Below are 16,718 nucleotides of genomic sequence, written 5' to 3' on the forward strand. Positions count from 1 at the left end.
AAAATATGAAGAGAAAGAGAGAGAGAGAAGGGATGGTTGTAAGAGAGGTGATGAATGTGAGGGATGATTGTAAGAGGGGTGATGGATGAGAGCAATGAAAATAAAGTGTAGATGAAAAGTACCCGAAAGGCGACAAACAAATAAGTTAGTGGAACTTCCTATCAATTGGTGTTTCAGAAAGTAAACTAAACTAATAAAGCAAACTAATCCTAAGAAAGTAATAAAATAAAATAAAATAAACTCATTATCTAATAAAGCAATAGAAAACTAATCATTTTGGACAGATAGGTTCCTCCTCTGGCCAATATCTCGATAAATTTTTCAACGGGTTTCTCAATAAGATCATCTAAAATCCTATTTTATAGTAGGCTTATGTAAACACCCCACCCAGGCTAGCAACTTGATGAAGCATAGATGATCCTTAGGAATTAAACTTAAACACACACCCTTACTAAAACCTCAGCCATTTCCAAGCTTAAGCCAAACCTTAGCTGAACCCAAACCATTATCTAAACCAAGCCATTACCTAAGCCAAACTATCCCAAGCCATTACCCAAGCCGAGCCATACCCAAGTCGTTTCCAAGCTAAAGCCTTAAGCCATTATCTAGGCACGAACGAGTTAGCTGGCTAAATGTTAGAGATAAACAGTAAATGACGGTGATCCGATTACCACCAGTGATAATCGGATTACCGCCTACTCTAAAAAAATGTGCCTGGAGATACAGTTATTGCTCCTCTGAAAGTCAACTGTGCTGGGACTACTTAACCCTAAAATTCTTACTATTTACCATTTTACGAAGTCCTTTAACCCATAAGAAAGTGTCATGTGGCATCTCCCTTTCCTCCATCAATCCTATGCTGCCACATCATCATTTATCCTTTATAATCCCTATAATTACTAAAAAATCATCCCAATAGGCTATAAATACCCCCCCTCCTCTCTTCATTTTAAAATAAATACAAAAACAAAGCAACTCTCACCGAGAGAGATAGAGAGAGAGAGAGAGAGAGAGAGAGGGAGAGAGAGAGAGAGAGAGTGTGTGTGTGTGTGTGTGTGCTTAAGTTCTCAATCTCCTATATTCTTCAGCCCCCTCTGACCTCCTCCAACCCTTTTTAATCCCCCTAGTCCCACTTAGGTCAACCCTGCCAACCATGGTGCACACAAACCTCCAAGCCATTTCAAGTACAAGATAAAGACCGTGCCATCATCACTAGCATTCATACTTCATCAATCACATCATTACTTCCCTTCTTAACCCCCTACTTTTCTAGATTGTCATTGAATGTATGCTTTGTAACTTGTCAAAACTCTAGATCATGTCACATCAAAACCTCATGATAGCCTAGTCATCTTACATAACATTCTAACATCATCACATCTCTTCTTAAAACTCATTTCTAGACATTCTCTGGATGTATGCTATATGGCTTACTGGAATTTCAAACCCCGCCACATCAGATATTCGAGTCTGCATAGTCTCATTTTAATACTTTACATTCTATTATTTTATCCCCTAAGATCAGCTTACAACACGAAATAGAGATCGTACACCCGTATGACAGAGAGGGTGCCTAACACCTTCACTCTTAGTAACTAAGGTCCCTTACTCGGAATCCCATGTCGCAAATTAGGTGTCAACTTAAAGCAAGAGAGTCTCTGGATACTTTAGCTTTTATAGATTTTGCAAGTTCTAGCCGATTGTAGAATTTTGAGTTAATCGGCTAATGGTGACTCCAAGTCTATTACATCATCAATCCAAATTAGTTCATACAGCTAAATAACAAAGATTTAAAATAAAATAAAATAAAATAAAAAGCATGGGTGCCAATTTCCAGCGTTCACAGAATGACAACTCCATTAGGAAATTGCTAGCTTACACTAATTGAGGCCCGACTTGAAATACTGTGGTAAGTCAATCTTAGGGGATATTCTACATGCAAACATTTACATTCATACTTTGCATTTAAAAAACAAAAAAAAACAAAAAAACAAAATAAAATTTAAAATTTAAAATTTAAAAAAAAAACAAAACAAAACAAAACCAAATAAAACAAAACAAAAAAGATGAGCATCGATCTTTGGCTTACACCCATTCAAGGTTTCTTTTTACCCCATGCTTACCTGATCCAGAGTTGCATTGGTAAAACAAGAAGAAGAAACCATTGTGCCTAAAAGGCACCCCCAGGATCACCTGAGCTCATGGCTGATAATACAGTAACCACTGCATCCATGGCCAATGTGGCCCAAAATCTTGAAGTGTTACAAGACCTTTTGGCACAATATCTAAAAGGAGGGGCCACCAAAATTAGGCATGCACCATCACCTAATGCCCCAGTCATCCCAACTTTCTGGCATCCTCCAATAATCAATCTTCTCCCAACTTAAAATTCAGTTGTCAACTACCCTCCAGTGGATGCACAAAACACATAGCATCCTCCCCATAACGGGAGTCGCTTTCAAAGCCAGCTTTTCACAATCATGAATCCTTTCCAACAGCCTCTCACTAATAAGAACCAATACCAAAATCAACCTCCTGCAACCAAGAATCCCAGCCAATTCCAACATCCCCTTCCTAGTAGGAAATCCAGTCAATTCCAAGGGAGTAAAACCCCTCTCATATGGTCCATCCGAAATTGAATAGCTCCAAGAGCAATTGCGAAAGATGCAGAGGAAGCTACGAAAACAACAGGGGGGTGGATCTCGCATCCACCAAATTCAGGAATCTTTGTCCCTTCCCTGATGCAAAGGTACTTCAAAACTTCGAGGTACCAAAATTCAAAAGATATAATGGTACAAGGTGTCCTATGGACCACTTAAGAGCATTCTATGGAGAGCTTAAGACTATGACAGGTAATGATGGAGAATTAATTCGTCTGTTTCAAAAATTCTTGAAAGGCGATGCATTTGATTGGTACACATCATTAGACTATCATTGAATCAAAAATTAGGAACAACTTTTCCAAGCAATCATCGATCGTTTCGTATACAATCTTAATAAAACACCTAGAAAGGCGGATCTTAAAAAGTTTATAATTATATACTTCATATTTTTCCCAGTAAGTTGAGATCTCGTTGGATCGGTCCCTTCAAAGTCAAAATGGTCTATTCTCATGGAACTGTCAAGATAGAAAATTTGATGAATGGTAACATTTTTAAAGTGAACAGCCATCGTCTCAAACCATTCATTGAAAAATTTGATTCAGAGGATATGTCATTCCCTATGATTGATCTCATGTATCAGGACTGACCTTCTAGTCTGATGGAGGTCCATTTACATTTATTTCTTTCTTAAGATTATGATTGTTAGGTTTGCTTCTGTTTTAGTTTTATTTTTGTTTAGTACTAATCTCTTTAGAATATTAAAGACTACATACCATTTCATTGATCTTCCTCAAGTATTATCCTTCTTAGTCACTCTTCTATTTTCGTTATCTCATGTTATCATCTCATTGCATATTTTTTACATTGAAGACAATGCAGATTTTAAGTTAACCCAACATCAACAAATTCACGGTTGTGATTGAAGACAAAGTCAGGTGGGTCACTAGTTGGCCGACAATGACGGCATTTAGCCTCCTGTTGGCTACTATCCTAAATGCCAAAAAAAAAAAAAAAAGTTGAAAAGAAAAATAGTATGCCTAAGGAAAATATGAGAATTAAAAATCCAAAAGGGCGCTTCAAGGAAAAACAGCAGACACGTAGCGGACTTAGTGAAAACCTCAAAGGACACCAATTGTACAAAGAGCAACCAATGGGCAGGCAAGAGCAAAAAACCCAGGACGTGGTGAAAATTCGAAAGAGCACCGCGAACAAAAATGATGGGAAAGCTAGTTGTGGTGAAAACCCGAGAGGGCGCTATGGGCAATAGTGGCTAGAAAAGAAAATAAAATAAAAAAGGCAGGAACTGATGAAGCTAAGGCAACAAGGAAAATTAAGAAGCACAAGGAAAAGATAAGTCCTTAATCGAAATTCTATCAGACCCTACCAAAATCCAAGGGGTAGGATTCTAGTATGTACTTACTCTTAGGGAATCAGGATCCCTAGTAAACAACTCAGAATACCGAATTCAACGTGGGCTAAGTCGTACCCCATTCACAAAATTCACAAAATTCTTTAATATGAACTCCATTCACAAAATTCACAAGATTCCTTAATAAGAACCCCATTCATGAAATTCACAAGGTTTGGCTAAATAGCAAACTAAACTAAATATGATATTCTACAAAGGATTGATTCCTAGATCACTTAACACTACACTGTTTCAACAAAGTTTTTTTTTTTAAGTGTTTCAATTTTTTCTTTAATGCAAAGATGAAGAACTAAAAGGGAGCAAAATAAATGGCATATAAATACTTTCAATCAAAGGCACAATTTGAAGGAGGATGAATTGGTTCTAAGTTCTCAAGCATGAACTGGTTCGAGTTTTATTTACTGAATTTTCTTAAAACTTATGTTAGTTCTATTTTATAAATGCATCGAGAGTACAACATGGACCATGAAATCACTTCGTAAGGTTGAATAGTTCCATATATATATATAATAAAAAAATGTGTACATTGCCACAGCAAAGGAAAAACTTGGATACTATAACAAAATGTGATGGTAGATATGCAGATATTAAGAAAATGCACACGTGGCATTCAGGTTAAACCATCTAAATCATGGGTCCCAATCTAGATGGGTCGTCGCCTATGGAGATTCAATGACAATAAAACTACATCGAAGGATCAAGAAGCATTAACACAACAATATCATTTGTCAAAATCCAACAATGAGTTCAAGAGAATCTATGCCACGAAGGCCTCTAACTCAACCGAATTGACCAGAAAAACCTGTGCTTTTGCTATCTGAAAAAATTAAAAATAAAATAAAACGTGATTGGACAATCCAACAATCATTAATCTGATACATAATTATGATTAACTAAATTAAAATAGATGAAACTTATTTTTAAGTGGCACCCAAACAAGCCCAAGACTCTGGTATTCTTAAATGATACTTACACATCAACTCTTTCGACAAAATATGATAGGTTGCCAACAAATTGGCAACAGGGTTTTTGATCCGGAAGTCTGGGCACCGGGAGTTGCAGGGGTTTTAGGCTGTATCAATTTAGTATATGGCTGTCAGGTTTGTAATATAGAGCTTTGAAAAAATATCATAGCCACATGGTTAAGAAAATTACCACATTCTTTTCGGTCCTTGCCTTTGTGGCATCTGCCATTTTGACATCACCATCCTGTGGTTGCAACATCTTTCAATCAATTAAAAGAATATAAACTAAAACAACATAAACAGTTTGCATGAGGAAAGAGAAACAATGCATGTGAAACACTTCATCATTACAATGCCATCTTTGCAAATATATAAGATACCATTCCGAAGTTACACTACAAGACAAGGCACTTATAGCGGTGGTCAAACCCGCCGCTAAAAGCTCCCGAAAACGCTGGTATTAGCCTTTACGACACTAGACAAGCGCCGGTAGAAGGGTACGTCGGCAAATCTTTTGTCGGAGCTAAGTCGCTTTTACCGGCACTTGTCTAAGCACCGGTAATTATGGAGTTTTTGTCGGCGCGCTCTCTAGTTTCACCGACGCTTTCGTTGGCCGCTGGTATTTCTAACAGAAGCGCCGACAAAAGTCTATCCAAGTGTCTTTAAAAGGATGGTTCCTTGATACTTTTAATCACAAAAAGTGCCGACAAAGGTCTATGCAAGGTCTATGCAAGCGCCGGTCTATCCAGTTTTTTTTTTTTTTTTTAAATTTTTAATTTTTATTTTTTTTAAAAGTCTTTGTACAAATTTAAGAGGCCCCAGCGCAGGCCAGTAATTTTTTTTATTATATATAATTCAATTGAAACCTGTTAGTATTTGAAACATAAAAAATGTTGCAATACAATTTAAACTGAATATTAAACAAAATTTATATTACTTCACAATAATAATAAAAATATAATATTTATTACAATAAATTGAAAATGGTCTATAATAATAATAATAATAAATCCTCTATATGGTACTCCTAGCGCGACCGGTGTCAAAAAAGCCGAAGTGCTACTTTGTAGGCCTAAATTTAGGCACAATTGATTAAAATCCTGCACACAAGGAAAAATAAAAATAAAAAATCAAGAAGTAGCATTCAACAAATTGATGCATGGAAAACAATCAATCCTTTGATCCTGTCCTTAAAAAGTTAAAAACTATCAAGGCAACAAATGCTGTAACTTGAATTCCATTACATCTATTAGCCCCATATTATAATTTTGAATGCTTTAACTGCAAGAAAACCTGTGTCAAACAAGTATAGGAAGCCTGCCAATCAGTCGGCAACTGAAACCTGTGTCAAACAAGAATAGGGGGAAAAAAAAAAAAGGTGGTCTGGAGCATGCCAATGCGACCCCATTTGAGTCATCAAAGAAGAAACATGCCATGCATCATGTGAGTGGGAAGTAATGCATGCCAAGATCAATGAATAAGTTTACTACATGAGTGCCCTGGCCTGAATCCTGTTAGTCGACATATCACGTAGATCAAGCAAGAGGTCTCATATTGACTATCTAACTTTGGTCTGACCATTGATTTTCTCACATCATGAGTGTCGCCATTGAGTCAACCACCGCTCTAATATGTTTATCAGGGTAAGTTTATAGTGGGCCCCATATGATGAATTGGCTCTAATCCAACATGCCTGCATATTTGCACATTATTGCAGATGATAGTGATGGTAACAATCATTCATTCAGCATAAGTTTCTTAGCACCAGATAGTATGGAGTCCACATCATGGCTAGTTTTCAATCATCAACATGTGGCCCCAGTGAGCAGTGACCATGCCATGGACCAAAAATATTATGGGTCCACTGATCATGGAAGCAAAACCTATATGATAAAAGAATGACTAGTTAACAAAAGAAGTCCAACAATCCAAATTCAGTACATGCGTGGCTTGCTTGATGAGCATACCATACCAATGTTTGATACATGGAACATTCGCAATACATGGAATGTTTGATACAACACCAAACATCCAAAAGCAAGATTTGAGAGATTCCAATTCCATGTAAAAGTTCAAAATGCAAGACCCATTTGAGAAACCAACAACACCCAATGGATGTATATTAGTTATTGTTAAGTTGTTCTAAAATATGGTTGCAAATATCTCAAAATAATAATAATAATAATAATAATAATAATAATAATAATAATTTAAAAAAATTAAAAATTAAAAAAAATTAAAAAAAAACTTGACAGATTCAATATCCTTCATTGGAAACCATCTAACGTCAGGCTCAAACAAGACATTCTCAATAGAGTTTTTCAGCTCGCTAGGGGCCCGTTAAAGAGAACTGTTCTTCATATTGTATTGTAATTATTAAAACCAAAATGAGAATTCGATCCCAAATATACAATTCAGCGGAGACAGATTTCTTCAAATACAATGAAAATCAGATAAATCTCCACATGACAACAAAAATCAAGATCAGAAACACGTCCAAAATATGTTCGTGAGCAATGCATGTATGTTCAACCTGCATTAGGTAGCATATGACTCCAACATTGACCAGTTCTCCACCATCATCATCACTATCACCACCATCATCATCTTAGCCTTCTCCAACCAATTTGGTGTCACATTTTAGAAGGAAGATGTTGCAAAAGTTTTATGATTGAAAGCAGAGAAATTCAAACAGTCCAGTGGATAAAATTGGAGAAAAAAATTGATGAGAATTTATAAATAAAAAATTAAATTAATTTTTTTAAAAAAATAAAATAAAAACTTGCCTCCTTTTCAGCAGCACCAGCTTTAAAAGCAGCAATTGACATAGCTAATATAGCATTTACTTTCATGCGAAAATCTCAGGGGTTGGAAGTTGCAGCATATGGAAGGCAAAAAGGGAATCAGATGAAAATACAACAGTTGTCATTGGCCTTTTCCTGCATGAAAATCAAGTTCTCAATCAAAAGGACTAGAGCTGTAATGGAAAAAAAATTCTAGAAGCTCCAAACAACCTATAAATCAGTCACATTTTCAAGAATACAGAGGTCAAGTAATGCATTATGCAACATATCCAATGGCAGAATCCCATTATTTATCTGTCAATACAAGAAAAATTACTAGTCAGTCCAATAAACTATAAAAGCCAAGCCAAAATTACCACACTGCAAGTCTTCTAAAATTAAATCATGATTTTAGAAAGAAAAAAATTGGTACTTCTTTTTGAGGTAATTCATCCAACAGTTGGTATGCATGATGTACAACGCATGATGTACAACAGGTATTAGGCAATGTTTTGTACAAAGGATTACAGAGTAATTTTCAGTTTTTACAAGTGGGCTTATTGTTCAGTAACCCAAAATGCTGACATCGTGGTCCCACTATGAATGGAGCACCAAAAAGATGAAAAGGTGGCCAGATTTGCACAAACTGAAAATAAAGGGCAATAACATAGAGTAAACAAAAACTACAAGTTAAAGGGGCTATATTATAGTTGACAGTATCAATAAAAGGGGAGATAAAACAAGTAAATCTCTAAAGCAAATGGTTGGTAATAAAAACGAAATTAGAAAAAGAGAGACTGTCTAAAAACCCCAACTTCAAGGAAGGAAAAATCCAATCTTTTTCCATTTGGCTGAGAAGATTATCATTGCTGCAACCAAATAATGCAAATTATTCATGGAAACTGAGCATAAATAGCACGTGGAATTAGACTCGCATTTGAACCGGCATGTTAACATTCTTCTTTTATTCCCCACAGAAAGAAGATTTTGTGCAATATAAAATTTATAAGATTTTGTGCAATCGAGTTTCATATATCAAGTTAACAAAATTTACTGCCTTGCGTATACAGTTTGTGTAATGAGAACTAACCAGTAAACGATGTGTTGCATAATCCTGCAAAAATAGCAGATAAAGAATTCAAATGAGCAGATGTTAGCTCGATTGGATCACAATTAAAAACAGAATGCAAATATGTCAACAAAACTTGATGGAATACTGCATATGCACTACTCCAAGTAATTCACAGCACGAGTATACCAGATAAAAGAAGATCAGCAGCAAAAACATGTTCCCCAGCAGATGCTCCCATATGGTTTACACATACCAGTTATAACAGGCTCTTTGGGGCCACCATCTTATATGTGTGAAATCCACTTCATTCATAAAGTGAGGAACCTCTCATGTTAACCATGCATGTATAAGAGATCAGCCCTAGTAGAAAATTCAGAGAGGTGAATTTTCTTCTAATTTTGTTTTTATGTTGCAGCTGATTTTCCCCACTTCATCAACATCTTTCTCCATCCAACGCTTGATTGCTGAAAGCAAACTAACAATACTTTCCGCAATAGTTCTGAATGGGCCATTGCAGGAAGCATGAAACATGCAAAGAACAAAGACAATTACACCTTTAATTGCAGAAGCTTTTGTAACAGACTTAGATTCCTTATTGGCATCCTGCAAAAAAAAAAAAACTAAGTTGTGGCTTTTGGGTTTTCTCAATTACATAGATCTTTTATTCAAGTCACAATACAAAATAAAATTCAAATCTTTTAAGGCCTGATTGAGTTTCATCGACTTAATGCAAAGATAATCTACAAGCTCAAAACAGAGCTAATCACAGGTTCACCAGGCTAGAAATAATCCATTGATCTAAATGCATCTTTTACGCTGAATTTTGAAACACACCTGAGTTGGATTGCAACTGTTCAGTTCAATTAGGTGGCAATGATCGAATTGTATCGACAGTTAGTGTTATTCATAATGGAGTACAAATTGCAATTAAATTCCTTTCTAGTTGAACTTGGAATAATGATCACCTGGGAGAATCTCCATTTCCAAGAGCCAAAGCCACCTCCAGAATCTCCAAGCCAAGCACAAAACAGAGGATCCATTGAACTCAAAAACAATGAGAAACAGGTGTTGCTTTGAACTATAAACCAGAATCTGGTCAGTCTTCCACATTCACATCCCAATTACAGATGGCAAATGGTGGGCTGGGCAGGCCCATCAGGTTTTAGGTCCTGGCTTGATATTAATTGTCCTCGGCCCTGTAATAAATGCCATGGATCTGGTATGACCTTGATCTTGAAGCTAGATCTTAGGTTCTTCAAAATTTCATATCTAGCAGAGCCAAGCTATAAATAAATAAATAAATAAAACCCCGTTTAGTTGAATCAGGGGTGGGCCAACAACGAATCTCTCAGCCTGGTCTGTTGACAACGTCCATTCATCAAGTGGGCCACGACTATACATGGTGACATGATAGCAAATGCGTGCTAGATGCTGAAGGGCCCCTTCACCCTTTTGGAATCGTCTGGTCTGTTGACAAGAAGAACCCCTACTGCGCCATTTGGAATCGCCTCTATCAACTAATTAGGGTTTCAACATTGTAAATCCCCAATTAGGGTTTCAACATTGTAAATCCCTAATTAGGAATTCACCATTGTAAAATCCTAATTAGGGTTTCAACATTGAAGATACTCGATCTCAAGAGAGAGATTGAGCTCGAGATTGACACATAAAGAGAGAGAGAGAGAGAGAGAGAGAGAGAGAGAGAGAGAGAGAGACCTGAGAGAGGGAGTCGGCGTCTGTCGAGGAGTTGCAGAGTGAGATCAGAGAGAGAGAGAGAGAGAGAGAGAGAGAGAGAGAGAGAGAGAAAGAGAGTCAGCGTCCATCGAGGAGTTGCAGAGAGAGACCAAAGAGAGAGAGAGAGAGTCGGCGTCCGTCGTGGAGTTGCAAAGAGAGATCAGAAAGAGAGAGAGAGTCGGCGTCCGTCAAGGAGTTGCATAGAGAGAGAGAGTGGGGGCGGGGAGAAGGAGAGTGATCTGCAGGGGCTAGGGGCTGTAGGGTTTTGTGGTTTTGAATTTATATTAATCTTGTGCCAGCGCCCGATTTTACCGAGCGCCGACAAAGGATCCCGCCAAAGGGTCAGGTATACCCTTTAATCTTGTAGTGTTAGTACAGCGAAGATGATGTAGCCTTGTATTACAACGAACTTGCAAATACCATCAACGATACTAAGGGCCAACGTGATTTTTTTTACCATACAACCTATTCATAAGGTCATGTAGACGTGGATGAAGTGAAAAGACAAATATCAGCTTCATCTAAAACTTCTCCAGCTCCCAAAAAGTTTTTAATGGTGGACGTTCAATCCCTAATTTCTGGTCCACTTAAGCTTTGGACCTGCCTCATTTTTTGGTTCACATATTAAAATTATCTGAAAAAAGTGTTAAACGGCGTGGATAAAAGACTTACATCACAGTGGACCCCACAGAGGCCTGCCCAGATGGATTACCGTCCGGGCAGGGGTAGGACACAATCCGCGTCCCAGAAAACAACTAAAACATATAACACCAGTAGTTTTTGACAATTTTTCTCATGTAATTGGTCTCAAGATTAACAACAGACAGATGCAATTCTACACGTTGTTCGTCAATCAACCCGTGCGGACTTAATTCATGGACGCTGATTACAAATAATATTTACAATATCATCAACTCCATTCAGGTGACTTCTGGTGCCTTATTTAATTTATTAAATCACAAACATCATTACCTTTTTCTTAGGAGTCTTGGCAGACTCTTCATCCTCACTTTCTCATACTCCACATCTGAATTGCTACTTTTCTCTTATCTTTCTTGGGAACATCTCTTTTCTGGATACAAAGTTGCATGAACTTAGTTGAAAAGAGTTAATATCATCAAGGCATCAACCAATCACCAACGTAAACAAGACCCCAATAATACCAATAAAATGAAAAAATATCCTAGGATTTTATTGCAAAGCTAGACTAGTGAATATCCACAGGAATGGTGATACCAAATGATTAATACAGAAGTTAAAATAACCACAATAAGATCGTGCAATGTGTAAAAATATCACTATAAGATTTTGTCTGGCAGTAATACAACAATACAAGATGAGTAAAAATGTCATGGGAAAAACAAAAACAAGATAGCATGAAGATCCGTGCAATGTGTGAAATTTACCAAACTAATAATCCAAAATCCTAGAGACAACAAACATTTGCTAAATAATGATTTCAGTGAAGGGTGTGAACCAAAGGACCCATATCTTTCTTTCTTTTGGTACACAGAGCAAATACGAAAGAAACAGTTGATACTTTTCATTGCACATGATGCAAATAGAACAACAAGCTTCAGGTACTAGCAAAACTGCCACTGAAAACAGGTGCAAATATTGAACCTTCCAGCTTTCCATATGTTGAAAACATAAGACACTTAGTAATTACCACAGTGACAAATCTTATTTCCAGTCAACTACTTAGGAAGGAATTTCTCTAGATATTTACAAATTATTTTATTTTATTTTATTTTTTATTTTATTTTTTATTTTATTTTTTTTGTATACATGAATCCACCAAAAATTGAAATTTTTTTTTTTTTTTCAAAAAAAAGTAAAAATATAAATAGAACATATCAGAAATCTTAAATAGTAATAATCATGATAGTATATATCCATTGGAGATGTTTTTAAAATATATGGATATTATATAAGAGTGGAGTCCACTTATGTCCATGTAATTTACAATGCACTTGGTGAATGGAAGCAACAGTTGCACATCTAAAGCAGAACGGGTGGAATCCTTCTTCCAGGCTGGATTGATAGAAAACAAATGTCCAACCCAATGCACCTGTATCTGATGGTACTTTCAGGAATGGCTAATTCATAATGGATGCCAATCAGATTATCAGTTCGGATAACCAAAAGGTGGGCCCCACCAGATGATATTTTCCCCTCTTTGATAAAGAAGTGGAAAAACAATAGTTCAAGAATCGTAACCTGAATCTCCCTACGAATCGCAGCGAAATCAAAGAATTTCTTTCCAGGAAGGTGCAAGAACTCCTCCCCCCCCATCGCCCTCTTCCGCCCCTCTCGACGATCCGTTCACGAGCTACAGAACCAGCGAGCGCCGTGTGCAGATGTCGGAGCCCCTCGGCAGGAAATCTATCCCCACCAGAGCTTCTAAAACGCTGGATTTCCCGCTGCTCTGGCTCTCAACGACCGCCACCTGTGGATCGTCGATGAGTTGCCAAGCCGAGAGATGCCTTGAAGCTTGTTGACAATCAAAATCACGGCATGGCCGAGCGGATTTGAAGGAGGAAAAGATGTGGAGGAGGAGATCGGATCGTCCGCCATAGATTTCTGCAGAGCTCGAGAGATCTAGGGTTTTAGAAGAGGGGAGAACGCGCGCGCGAATGAGTGCTAGCCATTGGCTAGTAGTTCGTTTCGTCTATTCTTTAATATTATTTTAGGAAACAGTACTAAACCTTAAGAAAAGCCAAATCCCAACGGCTGGATTACAGTTTGGGGTCCAATGACCATACATTTCTTGGGTTTCCAAGAGGTCGGCAAGTTGCAGCGCAATTTTGACTTAAAAATTTGGCCCAGTAACTCTATTTTACAGGTCAAGAGCTTTGATTTAACTAGTTATTTACCTTTATTAGGTTCTGGATGAGAAAGGTATTGCGTAACGCCCCGATTTTTTAAACTTGAGTATATTACTTGTTTTTCAAAAATCCGAGTGTTAGCCTTTAAATTTTCAGTTTAAATTTAAACCGTCTTATCATCAATCAAAGTTGGCAACAATTATACGTGGAGTAAACCATGCAGAATAAAAACTTTCCATTCATAACTAAAGATCCAAATGTAGTGCCCATACATGACTTATACAACTCAAATAACAAAGTTCATTAAACAAAAATAGAAATATATCATCTAATGTTGAAGCTCAATAGGGGCCACATGGACCCCGTCTAGCCCCTCAACTACCCGATCTGATTCAATAACCAAGTGAACAACATCCGCCTACTCTGCACTTGCATCAACTGATATATTTTGATAGTGTCAATGGCTATAGCAGTGAAGAGTTTTCTCTAAGATTACACACTCATCATTCATAATCCATTATAGATCACAAGACATGAGAATATATATATATATATATATATATATTAAACAGCGCAATTCAAAATCATGATCATATACTCAGAAATGAAGCCAATCAACATAATTTCATTATTAGCAAAATGTAATAGCAATCGCAATGCAAATGAATATGTCCAAATAGTCAACTAATTAGCATACAACCTTCTATTACACCCGAAAATCATAACGTACGTGAACACCACAAAATGGCTAGAAAATCGATAAGCGGGCTTCTGCTCCACCCGGAAATCACAATACGACTGAACATCGTAAGATGAATAAAAAATTTACATTTAAATCTATAAAGCACCTGAAAATCATATCGTATGTGAACACCACAAGATGGATGGAAAATTAATAAGCAAACTTCAGTTCCACTCGAAAATCATAATACGACTGAACACCGTAAGATAGCTAGAAAATTAACATTCAAATCTTTACTTCACCTGCAAAATTATATCGTATGTGAACACTACAAGATGAAAAGAAAATCAACATTCAAACCTCTACTTTACCCGAAAATTATATTACATGTGAACACCGCAAGATGGCTACAAAATCGATAAGCGAATTTTAGCTCCACCCAAAAATTACAATACAACTGAACACCGTAAGATAAAGAGAAAATCAACATGTGAACTTCAGCGTCATTCGAAAATCGTATGAACTCCGCATAATGATCCAAAAATCAATAAGTTTATACAAATATAACCGACAAAGCCACAAAGGAATCACAAGTAGCAAACATCTAATTAATTAACAGGTTGTACAACAGGAAATGGCATGTGAACATCAAATCATTTATGTTTGTTAAAATTAAAGAGACATGTCCATTATCTAACATAGGTAGGTAAATCTGATGATAAGCCTACTTCTCCACGAGTGTCTTAACCTTTGGGTAACATTCCAGTTATTAAGGATCATCCTCTCAATTAAATAATTGGAGATCCGAGTATCGATGTGAAAACCTGAATGCAACTTGAGACTATAAACAATCATCTTTGCTTCACCTCTAAAATAGAACCAAAGAATGTTGCAAAATCTCTACAAGATGAGTATTCGATAGTTGTTATGCAAGAGGAGCTACAACAATTTGAAAGAAATGAGGTATAGCAACTTGTCCCAAGACTACAAAACACTAATATCATTGGAACTAAATGGATATACAAAAAACAAGTCCGATGAATATGGAAATGTTGTGAGGAACAAGGATAGACTAGTTGCATAAGGATACTCATAAATTGAGGGCATTGATTTTGATGAAATATTTGCACCAGTTATGCGACAAAAGTCTATCAAAATTCTTATGTCCATTGCTTATGCCCTAAAATTTAAACCATTAAAAACGGACATAAAGAGTGCATTTCTGAATGGTGTACTGAGTAAGAAGTGTATGCCAAACAATCTAAGGGATTTGTTGATCCCCAAACATCCTCACCAAGTATACAGATTGAGGAAAGCATTCTACAGTCTCAAACAAACTCCATGTACGTGGTGTGAAAGATTAACACAATTTTTGATTGACCCCAAATTTACTAGGGGGCATGTTGATAAAACCCTTTTTGTTCAAAAGACTAGAAATGCCTTGCTTATTGCCCAGATCTATGTGGATGATATTGTATTTGATTCCACATGTGAGGATATGGCTCATGAGTTTGCTCACTTAATGCAATCAAAATTTGAGATGATCATGGTGGGAGAACTAAACTTTTTTCTAGGATTGCAAGTAAAACAACTTCAAAATGGGATTTTCATTAGCCAGGCCAAGCACGTAAAGAGAATTAGTAAAATGATTTGGTCTTAAGTTTGGCCGCACACATCACACACCCATGAGCACCAAACTAAAATTATCTAAAGACATAACTAGAAAGAGTGTGGACTAATGCTTTATATCACAGCATGATCGAGAGCCTACTTTATCTCACAATGAACTGGCCCAATATATCATTTAGCGTAGGGGTTTGCGCTAGGTTTTAGGCCGATATAAAAGAATCAGTTTTAACTGATGTGAAGAGAATAATCAGATATGTGGCTGGAACTATAGATTTTGTCCTCTAGTACCCGTTTGACACATCAACTACCAATGCTAGGTATTCAGACGCTGATTGGGCTAGAAATATAGATGATTAAAAATCGACCAGCAGTGGATGTTTTTATATCAGAAATTGCTTAGTGTCTTAGCATAGTAAAAAGCAAAATTCCATCTCTTTATCAATCATCGAGGCCGAATGTAACACCCCGAACTTTTCAATACCCGAGTATTGAAAGTTCTCGAGTGTTACCGTGAAAATTTAACCTATTATGTACATGTGTACGGTACCAATCTAACTAAGCTAACCTTACATCTAATTCTCAATGCAAATCTGACCATTGGGAATAGTCTCCATTCATAGATCAATCCATTTGACCGTTGATTTTAAGACAAGACCATCCATCATGTGTTTTAACAAATGTATCTTCCCTTAAATTGTCAAATAACTCTTTATCCGTAATAATTTAGATGTAAGTTCGTTTGTAAGAATTGCTTAGAAAAGTGCATATAATCATGTAGAGCCATTAGAATAGAAATCACAAAACTTTAAATCAACGATAATTACGAAAATACCATTACCACTATACCCTTAAATCCCAAATCACATAGTTCTCCTGATCTGTTTCATGCAAAATTTTATATTAAGCCTAATTATCATAAATAAACTGTACATGAAAAATTTTGGCCATTGCATTAGCGAGATTAATGGCTAAAATAAATATTCACTCGAGTAT

General features: G+C 36.6%; 2 long non-coding RNA genes across 4 annotated transcripts; both read right to left on the bottom strand.

The window, feature by feature from the left end:
* Nucleotides 1-5,860: 5,860 nt before the first annotated feature.
* Nucleotides 5,861-7,774, bottom strand: LOC131234988 (uncharacterized). Its single transcript, XR_009165872.1, has 2 exons — nucleotides 7,531-7,774; nucleotides 5,861-6,097 (listed from the first exon to the last, which is right to left on the bottom strand). It is a non-coding gene; the product is annotated as an uncharacterized LOC131234988 (long non-coding RNA).
* A 9-nt stretch (nucleotides 7,775-7,783) lies between these two features.
* Nucleotides 7,784-13,242, bottom strand: LOC131234987 (uncharacterized). 3 transcript variants are annotated; one of them, XR_009165871.1, is made up of 6 exons: nucleotides 12,807-13,242; nucleotides 11,559-11,658; nucleotides 9,407-9,455; nucleotides 8,871-9,316; nucleotides 8,590-8,649; nucleotides 7,784-8,095 (listed from the first exon to the last, which is right to left on the bottom strand). It is a non-coding gene; the product is annotated as an uncharacterized LOC131234987 (long non-coding RNA). The 3 variants fall into 3 exon arrangements; XR_009165870.1 differs by lacking the exon at nucleotides 8,590-8,649; XR_009165869.1 differs by having other exon boundaries at nucleotides 8,590-9,316.
* Between the last annotated feature and the right edge of the window lie 3,476 nt (nucleotides 13,243-16,718).

This window comes from Magnolia sinica, chromosome 19, assembly GCF_029962835.1.
Source record: "Magnolia sinica isolate HGM2019 chromosome 19, MsV1, whole genome shotgun sequence".
Taxonomy (NCBI): domain Eukaryota; kingdom Viridiplantae; phylum Streptophyta; class Magnoliopsida; order Magnoliales; family Magnoliaceae; genus Magnolia; species Magnolia sinica.